At 39.4% G+C, this 19,488-nt stretch overlaps 48 pseudogenes; all 48 read right to left on the bottom strand.

Annotated features, from left to right (window-relative positions):
• Positions 1–43: 43 nt before the first annotated feature.
• LOC134583615 (5S ribosomal RNA) lies at positions 44–162 on the bottom strand (annotated as a pseudogene).
• Positions 163–295: 133 nt separating this feature from the next.
• LOC134583932 (5S ribosomal RNA) lies at positions 296–414 on the bottom strand (annotated as a pseudogene).
• Positions 415–548: 134 nt separating this feature from the next.
• Positions 549–667, bottom strand: LOC134583675 (5S ribosomal RNA; annotated as a pseudogene).
• A 134-nt stretch (positions 668–801) lies between these two features.
• On the bottom strand, positions 802–920 carry LOC134583688 (5S ribosomal RNA; annotated as a pseudogene).
• Positions 921–1,295: 375 nt separating this feature from the next.
• On the bottom strand, positions 1,296–1,414 carry LOC134583813 (5S ribosomal RNA; annotated as a pseudogene).
• Positions 1,415–1,801: 387 nt separating this feature from the next.
• Positions 1,802–1,920, bottom strand: LOC134583735 (5S ribosomal RNA; annotated as a pseudogene).
• Positions 1,921–2,054: 134 nt separating this feature from the next.
• LOC134583672 (5S ribosomal RNA) lies at positions 2,055–2,173 on the bottom strand (annotated as a pseudogene).
• Positions 2,174–2,307: 134 nt separating this feature from the next.
• On the bottom strand, positions 2,308–2,426 carry LOC134583670 (5S ribosomal RNA; annotated as a pseudogene).
• A 134-nt stretch (positions 2,427–2,560) lies between these two features.
• LOC134584313 (5S ribosomal RNA) lies at positions 2,561–2,679 on the bottom strand (annotated as a pseudogene).
• A 134-nt stretch (positions 2,680–2,813) lies between these two features.
• On the bottom strand, positions 2,814–2,932 carry LOC134583837 (5S ribosomal RNA; annotated as a pseudogene).
• A 132-nt stretch (positions 2,933–3,064) lies between these two features.
• On the bottom strand, positions 3,065–3,183 carry LOC134583823 (5S ribosomal RNA; annotated as a pseudogene).
• Positions 3,184–3,317: 134 nt separating this feature from the next.
• On the bottom strand, positions 3,318–3,436 carry LOC134584277 (5S ribosomal RNA; annotated as a pseudogene).
• Positions 3,437–3,570: 134 nt separating this feature from the next.
• On the bottom strand, positions 3,571–3,689 carry LOC134583880 (5S ribosomal RNA; annotated as a pseudogene).
• Positions 3,690–4,076: 387 nt separating this feature from the next.
• Positions 4,077–4,195, bottom strand: LOC134584654 (5S ribosomal RNA; annotated as a pseudogene).
• A 134-nt stretch (positions 4,196–4,329) lies between these two features.
• On the bottom strand, positions 4,330–4,448 carry LOC134583769 (5S ribosomal RNA; annotated as a pseudogene).
• Positions 4,449–4,574: 126 nt separating this feature from the next.
• LOC134583782 (5S ribosomal RNA) lies at positions 4,575–4,693 on the bottom strand (annotated as a pseudogene).
• Positions 4,694–4,827: 134 nt separating this feature from the next.
• On the bottom strand, positions 4,828–4,946 carry LOC134583671 (5S ribosomal RNA; annotated as a pseudogene).
• Positions 4,947–5,080: 134 nt separating this feature from the next.
• LOC134583668 (5S ribosomal RNA) lies at positions 5,081–5,199 on the bottom strand (annotated as a pseudogene).
• A 377-nt stretch (positions 5,200–5,576) lies between these two features.
• On the bottom strand, positions 5,577–5,695 carry LOC134584551 (5S ribosomal RNA; annotated as a pseudogene).
• Positions 5,696–5,829: 134 nt separating this feature from the next.
• LOC134583836 (5S ribosomal RNA) lies at positions 5,830–5,948 on the bottom strand (annotated as a pseudogene).
• Positions 5,949–6,080: 132 nt separating this feature from the next.
• LOC134583616 (5S ribosomal RNA) lies at positions 6,081–6,199 on the bottom strand (annotated as a pseudogene).
• A 377-nt stretch (positions 6,200–6,576) lies between these two features.
• LOC134583833 (5S ribosomal RNA) lies at positions 6,577–6,695 on the bottom strand (annotated as a pseudogene).
• A 637-nt stretch (positions 6,696–7,332) lies between these two features.
• Positions 7,333–7,450, bottom strand: LOC134584606 (5S ribosomal RNA; annotated as a pseudogene).
• A 131-nt stretch (positions 7,451–7,581) lies between these two features.
• Positions 7,582–7,700, bottom strand: LOC134584602 (5S ribosomal RNA; annotated as a pseudogene).
• A 134-nt stretch (positions 7,701–7,834) lies between these two features.
• On the bottom strand, positions 7,835–7,952 carry LOC134583902 (5S ribosomal RNA; annotated as a pseudogene).
• A 132-nt stretch (positions 7,953–8,084) lies between these two features.
• LOC134583758 (5S ribosomal RNA) lies at positions 8,085–8,203 on the bottom strand (annotated as a pseudogene).
• A 470-nt stretch (positions 8,204–8,673) lies between these two features.
• On the bottom strand, positions 8,674–8,791 carry LOC134584640 (5S ribosomal RNA; annotated as a pseudogene).
• Positions 8,792–9,420: 629 nt separating this feature from the next.
• On the bottom strand, positions 9,421–9,539 carry LOC134584312 (5S ribosomal RNA; annotated as a pseudogene).
• Positions 9,540–10,169: 630 nt separating this feature from the next.
• Positions 10,170–10,288, bottom strand: LOC134584379 (5S ribosomal RNA; annotated as a pseudogene).
• Positions 10,289–10,665: 377 nt separating this feature from the next.
• Positions 10,666–10,784, bottom strand: LOC134584432 (5S ribosomal RNA; annotated as a pseudogene).
• Positions 10,785–11,413: 629 nt separating this feature from the next.
• On the bottom strand, positions 11,414–11,532 carry LOC134583703 (5S ribosomal RNA; annotated as a pseudogene).
• Positions 11,533–11,663: 131 nt separating this feature from the next.
• LOC134584554 (5S ribosomal RNA) lies at positions 11,664–11,782 on the bottom strand (annotated as a pseudogene).
• A 134-nt stretch (positions 11,783–11,916) lies between these two features.
• Positions 11,917–12,035, bottom strand: LOC134583577 (5S ribosomal RNA; annotated as a pseudogene).
• Positions 12,036–12,169: 134 nt separating this feature from the next.
• Positions 12,170–12,288, bottom strand: LOC134584301 (5S ribosomal RNA; annotated as a pseudogene).
• Positions 12,289–12,672: 384 nt separating this feature from the next.
• Positions 12,673–12,791, bottom strand: LOC134583655 (5S ribosomal RNA; annotated as a pseudogene).
• A 216-nt stretch (positions 12,792–13,007) lies between these two features.
• Positions 13,008–13,126, bottom strand: LOC134583811 (5S ribosomal RNA; annotated as a pseudogene).
• Positions 13,127–13,260: 134 nt separating this feature from the next.
• On the bottom strand, positions 13,261–13,379 carry LOC134584656 (5S ribosomal RNA; annotated as a pseudogene).
• A 134-nt stretch (positions 13,380–13,513) lies between these two features.
• On the bottom strand, positions 13,514–13,632 carry LOC134584364 (5S ribosomal RNA; annotated as a pseudogene).
• A 134-nt stretch (positions 13,633–13,766) lies between these two features.
• Positions 13,767–13,885, bottom strand: LOC134584228 (5S ribosomal RNA; annotated as a pseudogene).
• A 134-nt stretch (positions 13,886–14,019) lies between these two features.
• On the bottom strand, positions 14,020–14,138 carry LOC134584557 (5S ribosomal RNA; annotated as a pseudogene).
• Positions 14,139–14,272: 134 nt separating this feature from the next.
• On the bottom strand, positions 14,273–14,391 carry LOC134584387 (5S ribosomal RNA; annotated as a pseudogene).
• A 387-nt stretch (positions 14,392–14,778) lies between these two features.
• Positions 14,779–14,897, bottom strand: LOC134584247 (5S ribosomal RNA; annotated as a pseudogene).
• Positions 14,898–15,768: 871 nt separating this feature from the next.
• LOC134584642 (5S ribosomal RNA) lies at positions 15,769–15,887 on the bottom strand (annotated as a pseudogene).
• Positions 15,888–16,750: 863 nt separating this feature from the next.
• Positions 16,751–16,869, bottom strand: LOC134583847 (5S ribosomal RNA; annotated as a pseudogene).
• A 131-nt stretch (positions 16,870–17,000) lies between these two features.
• On the bottom strand, positions 17,001–17,119 carry LOC134584576 (5S ribosomal RNA; annotated as a pseudogene).
• Positions 17,120–17,496: 377 nt separating this feature from the next.
• LOC134584641 (5S ribosomal RNA) lies at positions 17,497–17,615 on the bottom strand (annotated as a pseudogene).
• An 863-nt stretch (positions 17,616–18,478) lies between these two features.
• Positions 18,479–18,597, bottom strand: LOC134583846 (5S ribosomal RNA; annotated as a pseudogene).
• A 131-nt stretch (positions 18,598–18,728) lies between these two features.
• LOC134584564 (5S ribosomal RNA) lies at positions 18,729–18,847 on the bottom strand (annotated as a pseudogene).
• Positions 18,848–19,488: the final 641 nt, after the last annotated feature.

Here is a 19,488-nt window from a genome sequence, read left to right as displayed (position 1 = left end):
TGATCTGATTAAGACATCATAATGCAAAAAAGAAATAAATAAAAGCTTATGGCACCTGAGTTTCCGAGTTGGTCTCCCATACAAGTACTAACCAGGACCGAGTTTGGATGGCTTCTGAGATCTGACAAGATCAGGCATTTTCAGACTGGTATGGCCATAGGCAAAAATAATTGAATGCAATTTCACTGATGTTGGTAGAATATTAAACACTGGTTGCGACAAAAGACAAGACGCTTCTGGATAGGGAAAAAAGTGATCTGATTATGACATCATAATGCAAAAAAAAATAAACAAAAGCTTATGGCACCTGAGGTTTCCAGTTGGTCTGCCATACAAGTACTAACCAGGCCCGAGTCTGGATAGCTTCTGAGATCTGATGAGATCAGGCATTTTCAGACCGGTATGGCCATAGGCAAAATTAGTTGAATGCAATTTCACTGATGTTGGTAGAATATCAAACACTGTTTGCGACAAAAGACAAGACGCTTCTGGATAGGGAAAAAAGTGATCTGATTATGACATCATAATGCAAAGAAGAAATAAACAAAAGTATATGGCACCTGAGGTTCCTAGTTGGTCTCCCATACAAGTACTAACCATGCCCGAGTCTGGATGGCTTCTGAGATCTGACGAGATCAGACATTTTCAAACTGGTATGGCCATAGGCAAAATTAGTCAAATGCAATTTCACTGATGTTGGTAGAATATCAAACACTGGTAGCGACAAAAGACAAGACGCTTCTGGATAGGGAAAAAAGTGATCTGATTATGACATCATAATGCAAAAAAGAAATAAATAAAAGCTTATGGCACCTGAGGTTCCTAGTTGGTCTCCCATACAAGTACTAACCAGGCCCGAGTTTGGATGTCTTCTGAGATCTGACAAGATCAGTCATTTTCAGACTGGTATGGCCATAGGCAAAATTAGTAGAATGCAATTTCACTGATGTTGGTAGAATATTAAACACTGTTTGCGACAAAAGACAAGACGCTTCTGGATAGGGAAAAAGTGATCTGATTATGACATCATAATGCAAAAAAGAAATAAAGAAAAGCTTATGGCACCTGAGGTTCCTAGTTGGTCTCCCATACAAGTACTAAGCAGGCCCGAGTCTGGATGGCTTCTGAGATCTGACATTTTCAGACTGGTATGGCCATAGCCAAATTAATTGAATGCAAATTCACTGATGTTGGTAGAATATCAAACACTGGTTGCGACAAAAGACAAGACGCTTCTGGATAGGAAAAAAAGTGATCTGATTATGACATCATAATGCAAAAAAGAAATAAATAAAAGCTTATGGCACCTGAGGTTTCTAGTTGGTCTCCCATACAAGTACTAACCAGGACCGAGTCTGGATGGATTCTGAGATCTGACGAGATCAGGCATTTTAAGACTGGTATGGCCATAGGAAAAATTAATTGAATGCAATTTCACTGATGTTGGTAGAATATCAAACACTGGTTGCGACAAAAGACAAGACGCTTCTGGATACGGAAAAAAGTGATATGATTATGACATCATAATGCAAAAAAGAAATAAACAAAAGTGTATGGCACCTGAGTTTCCTAGTTGGTCTCCCATACAAGTATTAACCAGGCCCGAGTCTGGATGGCTTCTGAGATCTGACGAGATCAGGCATTTTCAGACTAGTAAGGCTATAGGCAAAATTAATTGAATGCAATTTCACTGATGTTGGTAGAATATCAAACACTGGTTGCGACAAGAGACAAGACGCTTCTGGATAGGGAAAAAAGTGATATGATTATGACATCATAATGCAAAAAAGAAATAAACAAAAGTGTATGGCACCTGAGTTTCCTAGTTGGTCTCCCATACAAGTACTAACCAGGCCCAAGTCTGGATGGCTTCTGAGATCTGACGAGATCAAACATTTTCAAACTGGTATGGTCATAGGCAAAATTAATCGAATGCAATTTCATGGATGTTGGTAGAATATCAAACACTGCTTGCGACAAAAGACAAGATGCTTCTGGATAGGGAAAAAAGTGATCTGATTAAGACATCATAATGCAAAAAAGAAATAAATAAAAGCTTATGGCACCTGAGGTTCCTAGTTGGTCTCCCATACAAGTACTAACCAGGCCCGAGTCTGGATGGTTTTTGAGATATGACGAGATCAGGCATTTTCAGACTGGTATGGCCATAGGAAAAATTAATTGAATGCAATTTCACTGATGTTGGTAGAATATCAAACACAGGTTGCGACAAAGGACAAGACGCTTCTGGATAGGGAAAAAAATGATCTGATTATGACATCATAATGCAAAAAAGAAATAAACAAAAGCTTATGGCACCTGAGATTTCTAGTTGGTCTCCCATACAAGTACTATCCATGCCCGAGTCTGGATGGCTTCTGAGATCTGACAAGATCAGGCATTTTCAGACTGGTATGGCCATAGGCAAAATTAATTGAATGCAATTTCACTGATGTTGGTAGAATATCAAACACTTGTTGCGACAAAAGACAATACGCTTCTGGATAGGGAAAAAAGTGATCTGATTATGACATCATAATGCATAAAAGAAATAAACAAAAGCTTATGGCACCTGAGGTTCCTAGTTGGTCTCCCATACAAGTACTAACCAGGCCAGAGTCTGGATGGCTTCTGAGATCTGACGAGATCAGGCATTTTCAGACTGGTATGGCCATAGGCAAAATTAATTGAAAACAATTTCACTGATGTTGGTAGAATATCAAACACTGGTTGCGACAAAAGACAAGACGCTTCTGGATAGGGAAAAAAGTGATCTGATTATGACATCATAATGCAAAAAAGAAATAAAGAAAAGCTTATGGCACCTGAGGTTCCTAGTTGGCTTCCCATACAAGTACTAACCAGGCCCAAATCTGGATGGCTTCTGAGATCTGACGAGATCAGGCATTTTCAGACTGGTAAGGCTATAGACAAAATTAATTGAATGCAATTTCACTGATGTTGGTAGAATATCAAACACTGGTTGTGACAAAAGACAAGACGCTTCTGGATAGGGAAAAAAGTGATCTGATTATGACATCATAATGCAAAAAAACAAAACAAAAGCTTATGGCACCTGAGGTTCCTAGTTGGTCTACCATACAAGTACTAACCACGCCCGAGTCTGGATGGCTTCTGAGATCTGACGAGATCAGGCATTTTCAGACTTGTATGACCATAGGCAAAATGAGTTGCATGCAATTTCACTGATGTTGGTAGAATATCAAACACTGGTTGTGACAAAAGACAAGACGCTTCTGGATAGGGAAAAAAGTGATCTGATTATTACATCATAATGCAAAAAAGAAATAAACATAAGCTTACGGCACCTGAGGTTCCTAGTTGGTCTCCTATACAAGTACTAACCAGGCCCAAGTCTGGATGGCTTCTGAGTTCTGACGAGATCAGGCATTTTCAGACTGGTATGGCCATAGTCAAAATTATTTGAATGCAATTTCACTGATGTTGGTAGAATATCAAACACTGGTTGCGACAAAAGACAAGACGCTTCTGGATAGGGAAAAAAGTGATCTGATTATGACATCTTAATGCAAAAAAGAAATAAATAAAAGCTTATGGCACCTGAGGTTCCTAGTCGGTCTCCCATACAAGTACTAACCAGGCCCGAGTCGGGATAGCTTCGGAGACCTGACGAGATCAGGCATTTTCAGACTGGTAAGGCTATAGGCAAAATTATTTGAATGCAATTTCACTGATGTTGGTAGAATATCAAACACTGGTTGCGACAAAAGACAAGACGCTTCTGGATAGGGAAAAAAGTGATCTGATTATGACATCTTAATGCAAAAAAGAAATAAATAAAAGCATATGGCACCTGAGGTTCCTAGTCGGTCTCCCATACAAGTACTAACCAGGCCCGAGTCGTGATAGCTTCTGATATCTGACGAGATCAGGCATTTTCAGACTGGTAAGGCTATAGGCAAAATTAATTGAATGCAATTTCACTGATGTTGGTAGAATATCAAACACTGGTTGCGACAAAAGACAAGACGCTTCTGGATAGGGAAAAAAGCGATCTGATTATGACATCATAATGCAAAAAAGAAATAAAGAAACGCTTATGGCACCTGAGGTTCCTAGTTGGTCTCCCATACAAGAACTATCCAGGCCCGAGTCTGGATAGCTTCTGAGGTCTGATGAGATCAGGCATTTTCAGACTGGTATAGCCAGAGGCAAAATTAATTGAATGCAATTTCACTGATGTTGGTAGAATATCAAACACTGGTTGCGACAACAGACAAGACGATTCTGGATAGGGAAAAAAGTAATCTGATTATGACATCATAATGCAAAAAAGAAATAAAGAAACGCTTATGGCACCTGAGGTTCCTAGTTGGTGTCCCATACAAATACTAACCAGGACCAAGTCTGGATGGTTTCTGAGATCTGACGAGATCAGGCATTTTCAGACTGGTTTGGCCATAGACAAAATTAATTGAATGCAATTTCACTGATGTTGGTAGAATATCAAACACTGGTTGCGACAAAAAACAAGACGCTTCTAGATAGGGAAAAAAGTGATCTGATTATGACATCATAATGCAAAAAAGAAAATCTTATGGCACCTGAGGTTCCTAGTTGGTCTCCCATACAAGTACTAACCAGGCCCGAGTCTGGATGGCTTCTGAGATCTGACGAGATCAAACATTTTCAAACTGGTATGGTCATAGGCAAAATTAATCGAATGCAATTTCATGGATGTTGGTAGAATATCAAACACTGCTTGCGACAAAAGACAAGATGCTTCTGGATAGGGAAAAAAGTGATCTGATTAAGACATCATAATGCAAAAAAGAAATAAATAAAAGCTTATGGCACCTGAGGTTCCTAGTTGGTCTCCCATACAAGTACTAACCAGGCCCGAGTCTGGATGGTTTTTGAGATATGACGAGATCAGGCATTTTCAGACTGGTATGGCCATAGGAAAAATTAATTGAATGCAATTTCACTGATGTTGGTAGAATATCAAACACAGGTTGCGACAAAGGACAAGACGCTTCTGGATAGGGAAAAAAAGGATCTGATTATGACATCATAATGCAAAAAAGAAATAAACAAAAGCTTATGGCACCTGAGATTTCTAGTTGGTCTCCCATACAAGTACTATCCATGCCCGAGTCTGGATGGCTTCTGAGATCTGACAAGATCAGGCATTTTCAGACTGGTATGGCCATAGGCAAAATTAATTGAATGCAATTTCACTGATGTTGGTAGAATATCAAACACTTGTTGCGACAAAAGACAAGACGCTTCTGGATAGGGAAAAAAGTGATCTGATTATGACATCATAATGCATAAAAGAAATAAACAAAAGCTTATGGCACCTGAGGTTCCTAGTTGGTCTCCCATACAAGTACTAACCAGGCCTGAGTCTGGATGGCTTCTGAGATCTGGCATTTTCAGACTGGTATGGCCATAGGCAAAATTAATTGAACGCAATTTCACTGATGTATGTAGAATATCAAACACTGGTTGCGACAAAAGACAAGACGTTTCTGGATAGGGAAAAAAGTGATCTGATTATGACATCATAATGCAAAAAAGAAATAAAGAAAAGCTTATGGCACCTGAGGTTCCTAGTTGGTCTCCCATACACGTACTAACCAGGCCAGAGTCTGGATGGCTTCTGAGATCTGACGAGATCAGGCATTTTCAGACTGGTATGGCCATAGGCAAAATTAATTGAAAACAATTTCACTGATGTTGGTAGAATATCAAACACTGGTTGCGACAAAAGACAAGACGCTTCTGGATAGGGAAAAAAGTGATCTGATTATGACATCATAATGCAAAAAAGAAATAAAGAAAAGCTTATGGCACCTGAGGTTCCTAGTTGGCTTCCCATACAAGTACTAACCAGGCCCAAATCTGGATGGCTTCTGAGATCTGACGAGATCAGGCATTTTCAGACTGGTAAGGCTATAGACAAAATTAATTGAATGCAATTTCACTGATGTTGGTAGAATATCAAACACTGGTTGTGACAAAAGACAAGACGCTTCTGGATAGGGAAAAAAGTGATCTGATTATGACATCATAATGCAAAAAAACAAAACAAAAGCTTATGGCACCTGAGGTTCCTAGTTGGTCTCCCATACAAGTACTAACCACGCCCGAGTCTGGATGGCTTCTGAGATCTGACGAGATCAGGCATTTTCAGACTTGTATGACCATAGGCAAAATGAGTTGCATGCAATTTCACTGATGTTGGTAGAATATCAAACACTGGTTGTGAAAAAAGACAAGACGCTTCTGGATAGGGAAAAAAGTGATCTGATTATTACATCATAATGCAAAAAAGAAATAAACAAAAGCTTACGGCACCTGAGGTTCCTAGTTGGTCTCCCATACAAGTACTAACCAGGCCCGAGTCTGGATGGTTTCTGAAATCTGACATTTTCAGACTGGTATGACCATATGCAAAATTAATCAAATGCAATTTCCCTGATGTTGGTAGAATATCAAACACTGGTTGCGACAAAAGACAGGACGCTTCTGGATAGGGAAAAAAGTGATCTGATTATGACATCATAATGCAAAAAAGAAATAAACAAAAGCTTATGACACCTGAGGGTCCTAGTTGGTCTCCCATACAAGTACTAACCAGGCCCGAGTCTGGATGGCTTCTGAGATCTGACGAAATCAGGCATTTTCAGACTGGTATGTCCATAGGCAAATTTAGTTGAATGCAATTTCACTGATGTTGGTAGAATATCAAACACTGGTTGCGACAAAAGACAAGACGCTTCTGGATAGGGAAAAAGTGATCTGATTATGACATCATAATGCAAAAAAAATAAACAAAAGCTTATGGCACCTGAGGTTCCTAGTTGGTCTCCCATACAAGTACTAACAATGCCCGAGTCTGGATGGCTTCTGAGGTCTGGCGAGATCAGGCATTTTCAGACTAGTATGGCCATAGGCAAAATGATTTGAATGCAATTTCACTGATGTTGGTAGAATATCAAACACTGGTTGAGACAAAAGACAAGACGCTTCTGGATAGGGAAAAAAGTGATCTGATTATGACATCTTAATGCAAAAAATAAATAAATAAAAGCTTATGGCACCTGAGGTTCCTAGTCGGTCTCCCATACAAGTACTAACCAGTCACGAGTCGGGATGGCTTCTGAGACCTGACGAGATCAGGCATTTTCAGACTGGTAAGGCTATAGGCAAAATGTATTGCATGCAATTTCACTGATGTTGGTAGAATATCAAACACTGGTTGTGACAAAAGACAAGACGCTTCTGGATAGGGAAAAAAGTGATCTGATTATGACATCATAATGCAAAAAAGAAATAAAGAAAAGCTTATGTCACATGAGGTTCCTAGTTGGTCTCCCATACAAGTACTAACCAGCCCAAGTCTGCATGGCTTCTGAGATCTGACGAGATCAGGCATTTTCAGACTGGTATGGCCATAGACAAAATTAATTGAATGCAATTTCACTGATGTTGGTAGAATATCAAACACTGGTTGCGACAAAAGACAAGACGCTTCTGGATAGGGAAAAAGTGATCTGATTATGACATCATAATGCAAAAAAAATAAACAAAAGCTTATGGCACCTGAGGTTCCTAGTTGGTCTCCCATACAAGTACTAACAATGCCCGAGTCTGGATGGCTTCTGAGATCTGACGAGATCAGGCATTTTCAGACTGGTATGGCCATAGGCAAAATGATTTGAATGCAATTTCACTGATGTTGGTAGAATATCAAACACTGGTTGAGACAAAAGACAAGACGCTTCTGGATAGGGAAAAAAGTGATCTGATTATGACATCTTAATGCAAAAAATAAATAAATAAAAGCTTATGGCACCTGAGGTTCCTAGTCGGTCTCGCATACAAGTACTAACCAGGCCCAAGTCTGATGGCTTCTGAGATCTGACGAGATCAGGCATTTTCAGACTGGTAAGGCTATAGGCAAAATTAATTGAATGCAATTTCACTGATGTTGGTAGAATATCAAACACTGGTTGTGACAAAAGACAAGACGCTTCTGGATAGGGAAAAAAGTGATCTGATTATGACATCATAATGCAAAAAAAATAAACAAAAGCTTATGGCACCTGAGGTTCCTAGTTGGTCTCCCATACAAGTACTAACCACACCCGAGTCTGGATGGATTCTGAGATCTGACGAGATCAAGCATTTTCAGACTGGTATGACCATAGGCAAAATTAGTTGCATGCAATTTCACTGATGTTGCTTCTGAGATCTGACGAGATCAGGCATTTTCAGACTGGTAAGCCTATAGGCAAAATTAATTGAATGCAATTTCACTGATGTTGGTAGAATATCAAACACTGGTTGTGACAAAAGACAAGACGCTTCTGGATAGGGAAAAAAGTGATCTGATTATGACATCTTAATGCAAAAAATAAATAAATAAAAGCTTATGGCACCTGAGGTTCCTAGTCGGTCTCCCATACAAGTACTAACCAGTCACGAGTCGGGATGGCTTCTGAGACCTGACGAGATCAGGCATTTTCAGACTGGTAAGGCTATAGGCAAAATGTATTGCATGCAATTTCACTGATGTTGGTAGAATATCAAACACTGGTCGTGACAAAAGACAAGACGCTTCTGGATAGGGAAAAAAGTGATCTGATTATGACATCATAATGCAAAAAAGAAATAAAGAAAAGCTTATGGCACATGAGGTTCCTAGTTGGTGACCCATACAAGTACTAACCAGCCCAAGTCTGCATGGCTTCTGATATCTGATGAGATCAGGCATTTTCAGACTGGTATGGCCATAGACAAAATTAATTGAATGCAATTTCACTGATGTTGGTAGAATATCAAACACTGGTTGCGACAAAAAACAAGACGCTTCTGGATAGGGAAAAAAGTGATCTGATTATGACATCATAATACAAAAAATAAATAAATAAAAGCTTTTGGCACCTGAGGTTCCTAATCGGTCTCGCATACAAGTACTAACCAGGCCCAAGTCTGATGGCTTCTGAGATCTGACGAGATCAGGCATTTTAAGACTGGTAAGGCTATAGGCAAAATTAATTGAATGCAATTTCACTGATGTTGGTAGAATATCAAACACTGGTTGCGACAAAAGACAAGACGCTTCTGGATAGGGAAAAAAGTGATCTGATTATGACATCATAATGCATAAAAGAAATAAACAAAAGCTTATGGCACCTGAGGTTCCTAGTTGGTCTCCCATACAAGTACTAACCAGGCCTGAGTCTGGATGGCTTCTGAGATCTGGCATTTTCAGACTGGTATGGCCATAGGCAAAATTAATTGAACGCAATTTCACTGATGTATGTAGAATATCAAACACTGGTTGCGACAAAAGACAAGACGTTTCTGGATAGGGAAAAAAGTGATCTGATTATGACATCATAATGCAAAAAAGAAATAAAGAAAAGCTTATGGCACCTGAGGTTCCTAGTTGGTCTCCCATACAAGTACTAACCAGGCCAGAGTCTGGATGGCTTCTGAGATCTGACGAGATCAGGCATTTTCAGACTGGTATGGCCATAGGCAAAATTAATTGAAAACAATTTCACTGATGTTGGTAGAATATCAAACACTGGTTGCGACAAAAGACAAGACGCTTCTGGATAGGGAAAAAAGTGATCTGATTATGACATCTTAATGCAAAAAATAAATAAATAAAAGCTTATGGCACCTGAGGTTCCTAGTCGGTCTCCCATACAAGTACTAACCAGTCACGAGTCGGGATGGCTTCTGAGACCTGACGAGATCAGGCATTTTCAGACTGGTAAGGCTACAGGCAAAATGTATTGCATGCAATTTCACTGATGTTGGTAGAATATCAAACACTGGTCGTGACAAAAGACAAGACGCTTCTGGATAGGGAAAAAAGTGATCTGATTATGACATCGTAATGCAAAAAAGAAATAAATAAAAGCTTATGACACCTGAGGGTCCTAGTTGGTCTCCCATACAAATACTAACCAGGCCCGAGTCTGGATGGCTTCTGAGATCTGGCATTTTCAGACTGGTATGGCCATAGGCAAAATTAATTGAATGCAATTTCACTGATGTTGGTAGAATATCAAACACTGGTTGCGACAAAAGACAAGACAATTGTGGATAGGGAAAAAAGCGATATGATTATGACATCATAATGCAAAAAAGAAATAAACAAAAGCTTATGGCACCTGAGGTTCCTAGTTGGTCTCCCATACAAGTATTAACCAGGCCCGAGTCTGGATGGCGTCTGAGATCTGACGAGATCAGGCATTTTCAGACTGGTATGGCCATAGGCAAATTTAGTTAAATGCAATTTCACTGATGTTGGTAGAATATCAAACACTGGTTGCGACAAAAGACAAGACGCTTCTGGATAGGGAAAAAAGTGATCTGATTATGACATCATAATGCAAAAAAGAAATAAACAAAAGCTTATGGCACCTGAGCTTCCTAGTTGGTCTCCCATACAAGTACTAACCTGGCCCGAGTCTGGATGGCTTCTGAGATCTGGCATTTTCAGACTGGTATGGCCATAGGCAAAATTAATCAAATGCAATTTCACTGATGTTGGTAGAATATCAAACACTGGTTGCGACAAAAGACAAGAAGCTTCTGGATAGGGAAAACAACGATCTGATTATGACATCATAATGCAAAAAATAAATAAACAAAAGCTTATGGCACTTGAGGTTCCTAGTTGGTCTCCCATACAAGTACTAACCAGGCCCAAGTCTGGATGGCTTCTGAGATCTGACGAGATCAGGCATTTTCAGACTGGTATGGCTATAGGCAAAATTAAATGAATGCAATTTCACTGATGTTGGTAGAATATCAAACACTGGTTGCGCAACAGACAAGACACTTCTGGATAGGGAAAAAAGTGATGTGATTATGACATCATAATGCAAAAAAGAAATAAACAAAAGCTTATGGCACCTGAGGTTCCTAGTTGGTCACCCATACAAGTACTAACCAGGCCAGAGTCGGGATGGCTTCTGAGATCTGACGATATCAGGCATTTTCAGACTGGTATGGTCATAGACAAAATTAATCGAATGCAATTTCACTGATGTTGGTAGAATATCAAACACTGGTTGTGACAAAAGACAAGACGCTTCTGGATAGGGAAAAAAGTGATCTGATTATTACATCATAATGCAAAAAAGAAATAAACAAAAGCTTACGGCACCTGAGGTTCCTAGTTGGTCTCCCATACAAGTACTAACCAGGCCCGAGTCTGGATGGTTTCTGAAATCTGACATTTTCAGACTGGTATGACCATATGCAAAATTAATCAAATGCAATTTCCCTGATGTTGGTAGAATATCAAACACTGGTTGCGACAAAAGACAGGACGCTTCTGGATAGGGAAAAAAGTGATCTGATTATGACATCATAATGCAAAAAAGAAATAAACAAAAGCTTATGAAACCTGAGGGTCCTAGTTGGTCTCCCATACAAGTACTAACCAGGCCCGAGTCTGGATAGCTTCTGAGATCTGACGAAATCAGGCATTTTCAGACTGGTATGGCCATAGGCAAAATTAATCGAATGCAATTTCACTGATGTTGGTAGAATATCAAACACTGGTTGCGACAAAAGACAAGACGCTTCTGGATAGGGAAAAAGTGATCTGATTATGACATCATAATGCAAAAAAAATAAACAAAAGCTTATGGCACCTGAGGTTCCTAGTTGGTCTCCCATACAATAACTAACCAAGCCCAAGTCTGGATGGCTTCTGAGTTCTGACGAGATCAGGCATTTTCAGACTGGTATGGCCATAGGCAAAATTAATTGAATGCAATTTCACTGATGTTGGTAGAATATCAAACACTGGTTGCGACAAAAGACAAGACGCTTCTGGATAGGGAAAAAAGTGATCTGATTATAACATCATAATGCAAAAAAGAAATAAACAAAAGTTTATGGCACCTGAGGTTCCTAGTTGGTCTCCCATACAAGTACTAACAATGCCCAAGTCTGGATGGCTTCTGAGATCTGACGAGATCAGGCATTTTCAGACTGGAATGGCCATAAGCAAAATTATTTGAATGCAATTTCACTGATGTTGGTAGAATATCAAACACTGGTTGAGACAAAAGACAAGACGCTTCTGGATAGGGAAAAAAGTGATCTGATTATGACATCTTAATGCAAAAAAGAAATAAATAAAAGCTTATGGCACCTGAGGTTCCTAATCGGTCTCGCATACAAGTACTAACCAGGCCCAAGCCTACATGGCTTCTGAGATCTGACGAGATCAGGTATTTTCAGACTGGTATGGCCATAGGCAAATTTAATTGAATGCAATTTCACTGATGTTGGTAGAATATCAAACACTGGTTGCGACAAAAGACAAGACGCTTCTGGATAGGGAAAAAAGTGATCTGATTATGACATCATAATGCAAAAAAGAAATAAAGAAAAGCTTATGGACCCTGAGGTTCCTAGTTGGCTTCCCATACAAGTACTAACCAGGCCCAAGTCTGATGGCTTCTGAGATCTGACGAGATCAGGCATTTTCAGACTGGTAAGGCTATAGGCAAAATTAATTGAATGCAATTTCACTGATGTTGGTAGAATATCAAACACTGGTTGTGACAAAAGACAAGACGCTTCTGGATAGGGAAAAAAGTGATCTGATTATGACATCATAATGCAAAAAAAATAAACAAAAGCTTATGGCACCTGAGGTTCCTAGATGGTCTCTCATACAAGTACTAACCACGCCCGAGTCTGGATGGATTCTGAGATCTGACGAGATCAGGCATTTTCAGACTGGTATGACCATAGGCAAAATGAGTTGCATGCAATTTCACTAATGTTGCTTCTGAGATCTGACGAGATCAGGCATTTTCAGACTGGTAAGGCTATAGGCAAAATTAATTGAATGCAATTTCACTGATGTTGGTAGAATATCAAACACTGGTTGTGACAAAAGACAAGACGCTTCTGGATAGGGAAAAAAGTGATCTGATTATGACATCATAATGCAAAAAAAAATAAACAAAAGCTTATGGCACCTGAGGTTCCTAGTTGGTCTCCCATACAAGTACTAACCACGCCCGAGTCTGGATGGATTCTGAGATCTGACGAGATCAGACATTTTCAGACTGGTATGACCATATTCAAAATGAGTTGCATGCAATTTCACTGATGTTGGTAGAATATCAAACACTGGTTGTGACAAAAGACAAGACGCTTCTGGATAGGGAAAAAAGTGATCTGATTATTACATCATAATGCAAAAAAGAAATAAACATAAGCTTACGGCACATGAGGTTCCTAGTTGGTCTCCTATACAAGTACTAACCAGGCCCAAGTCTGGATGGCTTCTGAGTTCTGACGAGATCAGATATTTTCAGACTGGTATGGCCATAGTCAAAATTATTTGAATGCAATTTCACTGATGTTGGTAGAATATCAAACACTGGTTGCGACAAAAGACAAGACGCTTCTGGATAGGGAAAAAAGTGATCTGATTATGACATCATAATGCAAAAAAGAAATAAAGAAAAGCTTATGGCACCTGAGGTTCCTAGTTGGTCTCCCATACAAGTACTAACCAGGCCAGAGTCTGGATGGCTTCTGAGATCTGACGAGATCAGGCATATTCAGACTGGTATGGCCATAGGCAAAATTAATTGAAAACAATTTCACTGATGTTGGTAGAATATCAAACACTGGTTGCGACAAAAGACAAGACGCTTCTGGATAGGGAAAAAAGTGATCTGATTATGACATCATAATGCAAAAAAGAAATAAACTAAAGCTTACGGCACCTGAGGTTCCTAGTTGGTCTCCCATACAAGTACTAACCAAGCCCAAGTCTGCATGGCTTCGGAGTTCTGACGAGATCAGGCATTTTCAGACTGGTATGGCCATAGTCATAATTAATTGAATGCAATTTCACTGATGTTGGTAGAATATCAAACACTGGTTGCAACAAAAGACAAGACACTTCTGGATAGGGAAAAAAGCGATCTGATTATGACATCATAATGCAAAAAAGAAATAAACAAAAGCTTACGGCACCTGAGGTTCCTAGTTGGTCTCCCATATAAGTACTAACCAGGCCCGAGTCTGGATGGCTTCTGAGATCTGACAAGATCAGGCATTTTCAGACTGGTATGTCCATAGGCAAAATTCATTTAATGCAATTTCACTGATATAGGTAGAATATCAAACACTGGTTGCAACAAAAGACAAGACGTTTCTGGATAGGGAAAAAAGTGATCTGATTAAGAAATCATAATGCAAAAAAGAAATAAATAAAAGATTATGGCACCTGAGGTTCCTAGTTGGTCTCCCATACAAGTACTAACCAGGCCCGAGTCTGGATGGCTTTTGAGATCTGACGAGATCAGGCATTTTCAGACTGGTATAGCCATAGGCAAAATTAATTGAATGCAATTTCACTGATGTTGGTAGAATATCAAACACTGGTTTGGACAAAGGACAAGACGCTTCTAGATACGGAAAAAAGCGATCTGATTATGACATCTTAATGCAAAAAAGAAATAAACAAATGTGTATGACACCTGAGGTTCCTAGTTGGTCTCCCATAGAAGTACTAACCAGGCTCGAGTCTGGATGGCTTCTGAGATCTGACGAGATCAGGCATTTTCAGACTGCAAAGGCTATAGGCAAAATTAATTGAATGCAATTTCACTGATGTTGGTAGAATATCAAACACTGGTTGTGACAAAAGACAAGACGCTTCTGGAAAGGGAAAAAAGCGATCTGATTATGACATCATAATGCAAAAAATAAATAAACAAAAGTGTATGGCACCTGAGGTTCCTAGTTGGTCTCCCATACAAGTACTAACCAGGCCCGAGTCTGGATGGCTTCTGAGATCTGACGAGATCAGGCATTTTCAGACTGGTATGGCCATAGGCAAAATTAATTGAATGCAATTTCACTGATGTTGGTAGAATATCAAACATTGGTTGAGACAAAAAACAAGACGCTTCTAGATAGGGAAAAAAGTGATCTGATTATGACATCATAATGCAAAAAAGAAATAAACAAAAGCTTATGACACCTAAGGTTCCTAGTTGGTCTCCCACACAAGTACTAACCAGGCTCGAGTCTGGATGGCTTCTGAGATTTGACAAGATCAGGCATTTTCAGACTGGTATGGCCATAGGCAAATTTAGTTGAATGCAATTTCACTGATGTTGGTAGAATATCAAACACTGGTTGCGACAAAAGTCAAGACGCTTCTGGATAGGGAAAAAAGTGATCTGATTATGACATCATAATGCAAAAAAAATATACAAAAGCTTATGGCACCTGAGGTTCCTAGTTGGTCTCCCATACAAGTACTAACCAGGCCCGAGTCCGGATGGCTTCTGAGATCTGACATTTTCAAACTTGTATGGCCATAGGCAAAATTAATTGAATGCAATTTCACTGATGTTGGTAGAATATCAAACACTGGTTGCGACAAAAGACAAGACGCTTCTGGATAGGGAAAAAAGTGATCTGATTATGACATCGTAATGCAAAAAAGAAATAAATAAAAGCTTATGACACCTGAGGGTCCTAGTTGGTCTCCCATACAAATACTAACCAGGCCCGAGTCTGGATGGTTTCTGAGATCTGGCATTTTCAGACTGGTATGGCCATAGGCAAAATTAATTGAATGCAATTTCACTGATGTTGGTAGAATATCAAACACTGGTTGCGACAAAAGACAAGACACTTGTGGATAGGGAAAAAAGCGATATGATTATGACATCATAATGCAAAAAATAAATAAACAAAAGCTTATGGCACCTGAGGTTCCTAGTTGGTCTCCCATACAAGTATTAACCAGGCCCGAGTATGGATGGCGTCTGAGATCTGACGAGATCAGGCATTTTCAGACTGGTATGGCCATAGGCAAATTTAGTTAAATGCAATTTCACTGATGTTGGTAGAATATCAAACACTGGTTGCGACAAAAGACAAGACGCTTCTGGATAGGGAAAAAAGTGATCTGATTATGACATCATAATGCAAAAAAGAAATAAACAAAAGCTTATGGCACCTGAGCTTCCTAGTTGGTCTCCCATACAAGTACTAACCTGGCCCGAGTCTGGATGGCTTCTGAGATCTGGCATTTTCAGACTGGTATGGCCATAGGCAAAATTAATCAAATGCAATTTCACTGATGTTGGTAGAATATCAAACACTGGTTGCGACAAAAGACAGGACGCTTCTGGATAGGGAAAAAAGTGATCTGATTATGACATCATAATGCAAAAAAGAAATAAACAAAAGTTTATGGCACCTGAGGTTCCTAGTTGGTCACCCATACAAGTACTAACCAGGCCCGAGTCTGGATGGTTTCTGAAATCTGACATTTTCAGACTGGTTTGACCATATGCAAAATTAATCAAATGCAATTTCCCTGATGTTGGTAGAATATCAAACACTGGTTGCGACAAAAGACAGGACGCTTCTGGATAGGGAAAAAAGTGATCTGATTATTACATCATAATGCAAAAAAGAAATAAACAAAAGCTTACGGCACCTGAGGTTCCTAGTTGGTCTCCCATACAAGTACTAACCAGGCCCGAGTCTGGATGGTTTCTGAAATCTGACATTTTCAGACTGGTATGACCATATGCAAAATTAATCAAATGCAATTTCCCTGATGTTGGTAGAATATCAAACACTGGTTGCGACAAAAGACAGGACGCTTCTGGATAGGGAAAAAAGTGATCTGATTATGACATCATAATGCAAAAAAGAAATAAACAAAAGCTTATGAAACCTGAGGGTCCTAGTTGGTCTCCCATACAAGTACTAACCAGGCCCGAGTCTGGATGGCTTCTGAGATCTGACGAAATCAGGCATTTTCAGACTGGTATGGCCATAGGCAAAATTAATCGAATGCAATTTCACTGATGTTGGTAGAATATCAAACACTGGTTGCGACAAAAGACAAGACGCTTCTGGATAGGGAAAAAGTGATCTGATTATGACATCATAATGCAAAAAAAATTAACAAAAGCTTATGGCACCTGAGGTTCCTAGTTGGTCTCCCATACAAGTACTAACCAAGCCCAAGTCTGGATGGCTTCTGAGTTCTGACGAGATCAGGCATTTTCAGACTGGTATGGCCATAGGCAAAATTAATTGAATGCAATTTCACTGATGTTGGTAGAATATCAAACACTGGTTGCGACAAAAGACAAGACGCTTCTGGATAGGGAAAAAAGTGATCTGATTATAACATCATAATGCAAAAAAGAAATAAACAAAAGTTTATGGCACCTGAGGTTCCTAGATGGTCTTCCATACAAGTACTAACAATGCCCGAGTCTGGATGGCTTCTGAGATCTGGCATTTTCAGACTGGTATGGCCATAGGCAAAATTAATTGAATGCAATTTCACTGATGTTGGTAGAATATCAAACACTGGTTGCGACAAAAGACAAGACACTTGTGGATAGGGAAAAAAGCGATATGATTATGACATCATAATGCAAAAAATAAATAAACAAAAGCTTATGGCACCTGAGGTTCCTAGTTGGTCTCCCATACAAGTATTAACCAGGCCCGAGTATGGATGGCGTCTGAGATCTGACGAGATCAGGCATTTTCAGACTGGTATGGCCATAGGCAAATTTAGTTAAATGCAATTTCACTGATGTTGGTAGAATATCAAACACTGGTTGCGACAAAAGACAAGACGCTTCTGGATAGGGAAAAAAGTGATCTGATTATGACATCATAATGCAAAAAAGAAATAAACAAAAGCTTATGGCACCTGAGCTTCCTAGTTGGTCTCCCATACAAGTACTAACCTGGCCCGAGTCTGGATGGCTTCTGAGATCTGGCATTTTCAGACTGGTATGGCCATAGGCAAAATTAATCAAATGCAATTTCACTGATGTTGGTAGAATATCAAACACTGGTTGCGACAAAAGACAGGACGCTTCTGGATAGGGAAAAAAGTGATCTGATTATGACATCATAATGCAAAAAAGAAATAAACAAAAGTTTATGGCACCTGAGGTTCCTAGTTGGTCACCCATACAAGTACTAACCAGGCCCGAGTCTGGATGGTTTCTGAAATCTGACATTTTCAGACTGGTTTGACCATATGCAAAATTAATCAAATGCAATTTCCCTGATGTTGGTAGAATATCAAACACTGGTTGCGACAAAAGACAGGACGCTTCTGGATAGGGAAAAAAGTGATCTGATTATTACATCATAATGCAAAAAAGAAATAAACAAAAGCTTACGGCACCTGAGGTTCCTAGTTGGTCTCCCATACAAGTACTAACCAGGCCCGAGTCTGGATGGTTTCTGAAATCTGACATTTTCAGACTGGTATGACCATATGCAAAATTAATCAAATGCAATTTCCCTGATGTTGGTAGAATATCAAACACTGGTTGCGACAAAAGACAGGACGCTTCTGGATAGGGAAAAAAGTGATCTGATTATGACATCATAATGCAAAAAAGAAATAAACAAAAGCTTATGAAACCTGAGGGTCCTAGTTGGTCTCCCATACAAGTACTAACCAGGCCCGAGTCTGGATGGCTTCTGAGATCTGACGAAATCAGGCATTTTCAGACTGGTATGGCCATAGGCAAAATTAATCGAATGCAATTTCACTGATGTTGGTAGAATATCAAACACTGGTTGCGACAAAAGACAAGACGCTTCTGGATAGGGAAAAAGTGATCTGATTATGACATCATAATGCAAAAAAAATTAACAAAAGCTTATGGCACCTGAGGTTCCTAGTTGGTCTCCCATACAAGTACTAACCAAGCCCAAGTCTGGATGGCTTCTGAGTTCTGACGAGATCAGGCATTTTCAGACTGGTATGGCCATAGGCAAAATTAATTGAATGCAATTTCACTGATGTTGGTAGAATATCAAACACTGGTTGCGACAAAAGACAAGACGCTTCTGGATAGGGAAAAAAGTGATCTGATTATAACATCATAATGCAAAAAAGAAATAAACAAAAGTTTATGGCACCTGAGGTTCCTAGATGGTCTTCCATACAAGTACTAACAATGCCCGAGTCTGGATGGCTTCTGAGATCTGACGAGATCAGGCATTTTCAGACTGGAATGGCCATAGGCAAAATTATTTGAATGCAATTTCACTGATGTTGGTAGAATATCAAACACTGGTTGAGACAAAAGACAAGACGCTTCTGGATAGGGAAAAAAGTGATCTGATTATGACATCATAATGCAAAAAAGAAATAAAGAAAAGCTTATGGACCCTGTGGTTCCTAGTTGGCTTCCCATACAAGTACTAACCAGGCCCAAGTCTGATGGCTTCTGAGATCTGACGAGATCAGGCATTTTCAGACTGGTAAGGCTATAGGCAAAATTAATTGAATGCAATTTCACTGATGTTGGTAGAATATCAAACACTGGTTGTGGCAAAAGACAAGACGCTTCTGGATAGGGAAAAAAGTGATCTGATTATGACATCATAATGCAAAAAAAAATAAACAAAAGC

This window comes from Pelobates fuscus, chromosome 13 (genome assembly GCF_036172605.1).
Source record: "Pelobates fuscus isolate aPelFus1 chromosome 13, aPelFus1.pri, whole genome shotgun sequence".
NCBI classification, from domain to species: domain Eukaryota; kingdom Metazoa; phylum Chordata; class Amphibia; order Anura; family Pelobatidae; genus Pelobates; species Pelobates fuscus.
The sequence above is the reverse complement of the archived record's forward strand: the minus strand, read 5'-3'. Positions and strand labels throughout refer to the sequence as shown.